Consider the following 6,000-nt stretch of genomic DNA (forward strand, 5'->3'; position numbering starts at 1 on the left):
ATAAGCCTCATTTATCATGTGGTAACAACATGGAAGGATTAGAAGGCTTTTTGCAACCCCATAATAATTAATTATTTCACATCTGACCCAGTTAAAAGCTAGAAAAATACTTGCTGCGTCTAATGTGTGCATTTTAATGTAAGGGTATAATGCAGAGAGAAAACAAAAATACATGAAGCCACAATTTATGTAAATAATCCCCGTGCAGTCTGCTCCATTCAAACCCCACCCAACTCTACCCCTAGAATTCATGCCAACAGCCCACATAATTACACCCTGTAAAGTCACATCGTGTAGTAGTTATAATAGTAATAATGATAATAATTCTATGTATTTGTCAAGCTAAGTTTGTCAGAACCCTCTTAATAAACACTTATTACACGTCTATTATGTCCAAGTCACAATGCTAGATGATTTTTAAAAGTGAGTAAGACAGTGTCTCCACCACCAAGACTTTATCTAGTTGGAGAAAGAAACACATCAAGAATTTACTATAGTACAAGACTTAGTGTGTTAAGTATCATGATGAAAATATGAGTCAACAGCATAGAGAGTGCCCAAGAAGGGGCAGTTAATTTGGGCTAAAAATTTTAGGAAGACTCATGCGGCAAGTGAGCATTATTCCATTTGGTTCTCTTTATCAAACGGTGGGACATGGGGGCAAGTAGTGTGATACTCATTTATCAGACAGGATATAGGATGTATCAAAGAAACAATAGACTAAGATACAGCATCCAGCTCTAATTTATAGTCAATATTGTTTTCCCTGTAGTCACTTTGTTTTATTTTTGTAAATAGCTCACGTATCTATCCTTGCCATTAAAATGAAATTTTTTACAATTTATCTTAACAGTAGCAATTGGTGCTTCCCAAATGCCAGTAACTGTTCTAAATCCTTTACATCACATGGACTCATTTAATCATCAAAAAACTATTTGAGCTATTTTCTATTATTATTCCTCTTTTATAAATGAGGAAACTGAAGCACAGAGAGGTCAAACACTCTGAACCAGCCAGTAAGCAGCAGAACCAGGATTTGAAGCTAGGCAGTATGGGTTCAGGGTCCAGGCTTATAAAATGCAGTATTTCTCTCCCAGTCTTAGGCTGCACCTACCAGAATACCCTGCTCTGGTCTCAGTGGCTAATCAATAAAACTATTGACTAAGGCGAAATCAATAGCCAGGAATGTCTTGAACAAAGTCTGATTCGTTAATAAGCAAATAATACTGGAACTTAACAAGTCACCAAGCACAGATTAGAAAACAGTAGGTTTCCAAGATCAACAAAGTTGCCAGGGCTGGTACAACATTTCCACAGTGCAATCGCTATTCATTCAATGCTTATTTCTGCACAGATGACAAAACGGCATTCGCTGTCACTGCATTGTCTTGCGTTTCTAGCCATTTAGATTCTTCAAATGTCAATACCACTCCTAAGAATACTCAAAAGAAACAATGTCACAGCCTATGCTGAACCTCAACAGATCCCATGATGATTTAGGAGATATTTTAAAGTTCAAAAAAAAAAGTTCAGAAACTTTTTTCGAAATTTGTAACATTTTTTACCCAAAACAAGGCTTGGTCTTCTTGAAAATGAGTGTGTAAAATTACTTAAACCTTGAAGAATAACATCATACTTAAAAGCATCTTTAATTTTTTTTTTCAAATGTGTTAACTTTATCAGAGAAAAATGAATCTCACATGACTCGAGTCTCACTGGCAAATATTGCTACTTGTGCTACCATCACACTGGGTACCCGCTCTAGAGCTTTCGAAAGTATTTTTTTTTCAATATATGAAATTTATTGTCAAATTGGTTTCCATACAACACCCAGTGCTCATCCCAAAAGGTACCCTCCTCAATACCCATCACCCATCTTCCCCTCCCTCCCACCCCCCATCAACCCTCAGTTTGTTCTCAGTTTTTAACAGTCTCTTATGCTTTGGCTCCCTCCCACACTAACCTCTTTTTTTTTTTTCTTCCCCTCCCCCATGGGTTTCTGTTAAGTTTCTCAGGATCTACATAAGAGTGAAACCATATGGTATCTGTCTTTCTCTGTATGGCTTATTTCACTTAGCATCACACTCTCCAGTTCCATCCACATTGCTACAAAGGGTCATATTTCATTCTTTCTCATTGCCACGTAGTACTCCATTGTGTATATGAACCACAATTTCTTTATCCATTCATCAATTGATGGACATTTAGGCTCTTTCCATAATTTGGCTATTGTTGAGAGTGCTGCTATAAACATTGGGGTACAAGTGCCCCTATGCATCAGTACTCCTGTATCCCTTGGGTAATTCCTAGCAGTGCTATTGCTGGGTCATAGGGTAGGTCTATTTTTAATTTTCTGAGGAACCTCCACACTGCTTTCCAGAGTGGCTGCACCAATTTGCATTCCCACCAACAGTGCAAGAGGGTTCCCGTTTTGAAAGTATTTTGATTTAGAACAATTTATCTTCTTGCTTTCCTCAAATGTCTCTCATCATAAAAGCCAATGTGGTAAGGAGTTTTCTTTCTTTAACTCAAGAGTTATTTTTCTTTGATAATTTCCAGAGTTTTGCAAAACTCCCTTGCAAAAAATTGCAATCACCCTGGAGTGTTGCAAACCAAAGTCGGAAATTATTTAAAAGTCAGTGTGACACAGTAGGGCAACAAACCCTCCCATGATAGTGGATTCTTTCTTTGTCCTTTAAGAGATCAGCACAACTTCAAGGACGTGACTATCTGAATCTAAGGAAATGGCAGAAAATAGTGCAGTATTCTCTTGGGCAAATCATCACATTCTAGAAGTTATAAGCCAGTCTGAAAAAAGTCACTGCAGGGGCACCTGGGTGACTCAGTCAGTTAAGTGTCTGCCCCCTGGTTTCAACTCAGGTCATGATCTCATGGCTTGAGGTCGAGCCCCGGATCCGGCTTTGTGCTGATGGTGCAGAGCCTGTTTGGGATTCTCTCTCTCCCCTCTCTCTGCCCCTACCCTTCTTACTCTCTCTCAAAATAATTAATTTAAAAAAAAAATTTTAAGTTGCTGCAAGTTTACTCAAAACAAATCATTAGTGAGCATCTAATTATGGTCTGTACACAATTAATTTTCAGAAAAGAATAATAATTATGCCAGAAAGGGGTGATCTGTGTTTCAACTATAAAATCTCATCCTAGATCCTTCACAAAGACAATGGTAATAATCATGTCACTGAAGGATTGTGCCAGTATGATTATAGATATGTTCTTATTTTTCAGCTTTAGAAATATTGTTTGTTTTTTATTTGTTTTCAGAAAGGAAGATATGTCAATTAGCAGGAATACTTTATTAAAGATTTGATTGCCTTCACCAACACAGAACACAAAAGAGCTCAAAGACGAATGCAACTCTGGCAACTAGAGAATAGTCAAATGGGTAGGTTAGGGAGGAATTAACCCCCGGACTGTTTTGCAGATTTATAACCAGCTTAAAGCCTGTGTTTTCAGACTCTTTGGGGGCTTTATTCGGTGGTATTTTAAGCACTTTCTTTTTTTTTTTTAATTTTTTTTTAACGTTTATTTATTTTTGAGACAGAGAGAGACAGAGAATGAACGGGGGAGGGTCAGAGAGTGGGAGACACAGAATCCGAAACAGGCTCCAGGCTCCGAGCTGTCAGCACAGAGCCCGACACGGGGCTTGAACCCACGGACCGTGAGATCATGACCTGAGCCGAAGTCGGCCGCTTAACCGACTGAGCCACCCAGGTGCCTCTCTTTTTTTTTTTTTTTTAATTTTTTTTTTTAACGTTTATTTATTTTTGAGACAGTAAACACTTTCTATTAGTCTGTGGAAAACAGTATCTGAAGGTTCCCAGATGCCACTAAAAAACTGGAGACAGTGGAAACAACAAACAATGAAACATAATTTTAAAAGATCAGGCTGATTAGGTGATTAGGTGATTAGGCCAACAGTTTGCAAATGCTGCTCCAAAGAAGAAAATCTGAAAAATTCAGCTTGTAGAAGACAGAAATCCAGAGAGTAACTGGAAACCTAACTTGGAAATGAGATGGTGGCAATCTTCCATTTGATGCTTTACACATGTAGACAGACAGGAAGAGAGTGGGGGGTGGGGGGAACTCGGAAGACTGTCAGCCTCACTCAGGTATCTGGGCTAAGGGAGACCTCATCTCCATGCTTTCTAACCGCCAACAGAAGAACAAAGGGTCTGGCCAACCGTATGCTAGTTAAGTTCATAAAGCTCCTCCCTAAATGTGGCAAAAATTCCTTCTGCTTACGTTCCATTGACCTCAGCAAGTCATATGGCTACACAGAGCTTCAGAGCAGCAACGGGATGCAGTCAGAACATAGGACTAGAAAACTGGAAATACTTAGTGGACAGCGCTGAACTACAATCCACTCTTATGTAAATGCTTCCTGCTATTAAATCAACTCAAGGCTAAGATTTACCTTAAATATTTTGGCCGATTCCCATAAATTTTGGAATCTCCTTTTTTGGGGGCTGTTGGGCTGGAAATTCATTGCGAAATGTCTTAGGTTCATTTGTAGTTTCATATTACAATGTTTATTTGTGTATATGAACTGCTTTCATCATCTTTTACTATTTATTCCTAATTTAATGGCATTGAGACTAGAGATTGTGGTCTATATAAATCTGATTCATTGAAATTTTTTTCTTGAGGTATAATCGATATACCACATAGATTAGTTTCAGGCGTAAAACGTAATGATTCGTATGTGTATATATTGCAAAATGATCCCTGCAATAAGCCTAGTTAACATCCATCACCATACATAGTGACAAAAATGTGTTTTTCTTGTGAGGAGGACTTTTAAGATCTACTCTTTTAGAAACTTTCAAATGTATGATATAGTATTATGAACATGTACCTCATGCTGTGCATTACATCCCCATGACTCACTTATTTTCTAAGTGGAAGTTTGCACCTTTTGATTCCCTTCATCCATTTTGCCTACCTCCCAACCCTGCTCTGGAAACCACCAATCTGTTCTCTGTATCTATGAGTTCATTGCTTCATTCTGTTTTGTTTTTGGAATCCACATATAAGTGAGATCCTATGGTATTTGTTTTACTCTGACTTATTTCACTCTGATTCATTGAAATTTGATGAGACTTCCCTTGTGCCCAATACACTGCCAATATGTGAAAATATTCTACGTGTGTTTGAATAGTATGTATACATTCAATTTGCTAGGTGCATGATACACACATATATACAATTATATAAATATAAATATATAACATTTAAACTTATATTTATAAACATATATAATTTATGTATATTTATTTGAAATCAAGTTGCTAATGTTATTCAAATCTTCCATAGTCTTACTACCTTATCAGTTGCTGATAGAAAAGTGTTTAAATGTCTTACTCCGGTAAGGTATACATAAATAGACATATATTTGTTGTGGTATATATTTTATGCATTCATGATCATGATTCATATCTTTTTTCATATCCATTTATTATTATGTAATATTTCCCTCATCCTTTTTAATGTCTTTATTACCCTAAAATACAATTCAGTTAACATTAATAATATTAATATTAGGGGCGCCTGGGTGGCTCAGTCAGTTGAGCATCCAACTGTTGATTTCGACTTAGGTCATGATCCCAGGCTCATGAGATCAAGCCCCATGTCAGGCTCTGCGCTGAGCATGGAGCATGTTTGAGATTCTCCCTCTGCCCCTTCCCCATGTACATGCATTCTCTCTAAAAAGTAAATAAAAAAAATAATCATATTAATATTGCTATCATAGCTTTCTTTCCCTTAGTATTTTTAATCTTCTCATCTTCCTATGTTGCTTTGTTTTAGAAGTGATTTTTATGAGGTACATACAGCTAAATATTGTTTTATCATCCAATCTGATGGCTTCTGTTAATTATTAAGTGAATTAATTTATTGTGCTTATTGGTATTTCTGGACTTATTTCTATCATAATATTTTGTGGGTTTTTTAACATACTTTTTCTTCTTCTACTTTTTCTTGGAT

The sequence above is a fragment of the Neofelis nebulosa genome, chromosome 1 (genome assembly GCF_028018385.1).
Source record: "Neofelis nebulosa isolate mNeoNeb1 chromosome 1, mNeoNeb1.pri, whole genome shotgun sequence".
In the NCBI taxonomy this organism is placed as follows: Eukaryota; Metazoa; Chordata; class Mammalia; order Carnivora; family Felidae; genus Neofelis; species Neofelis nebulosa.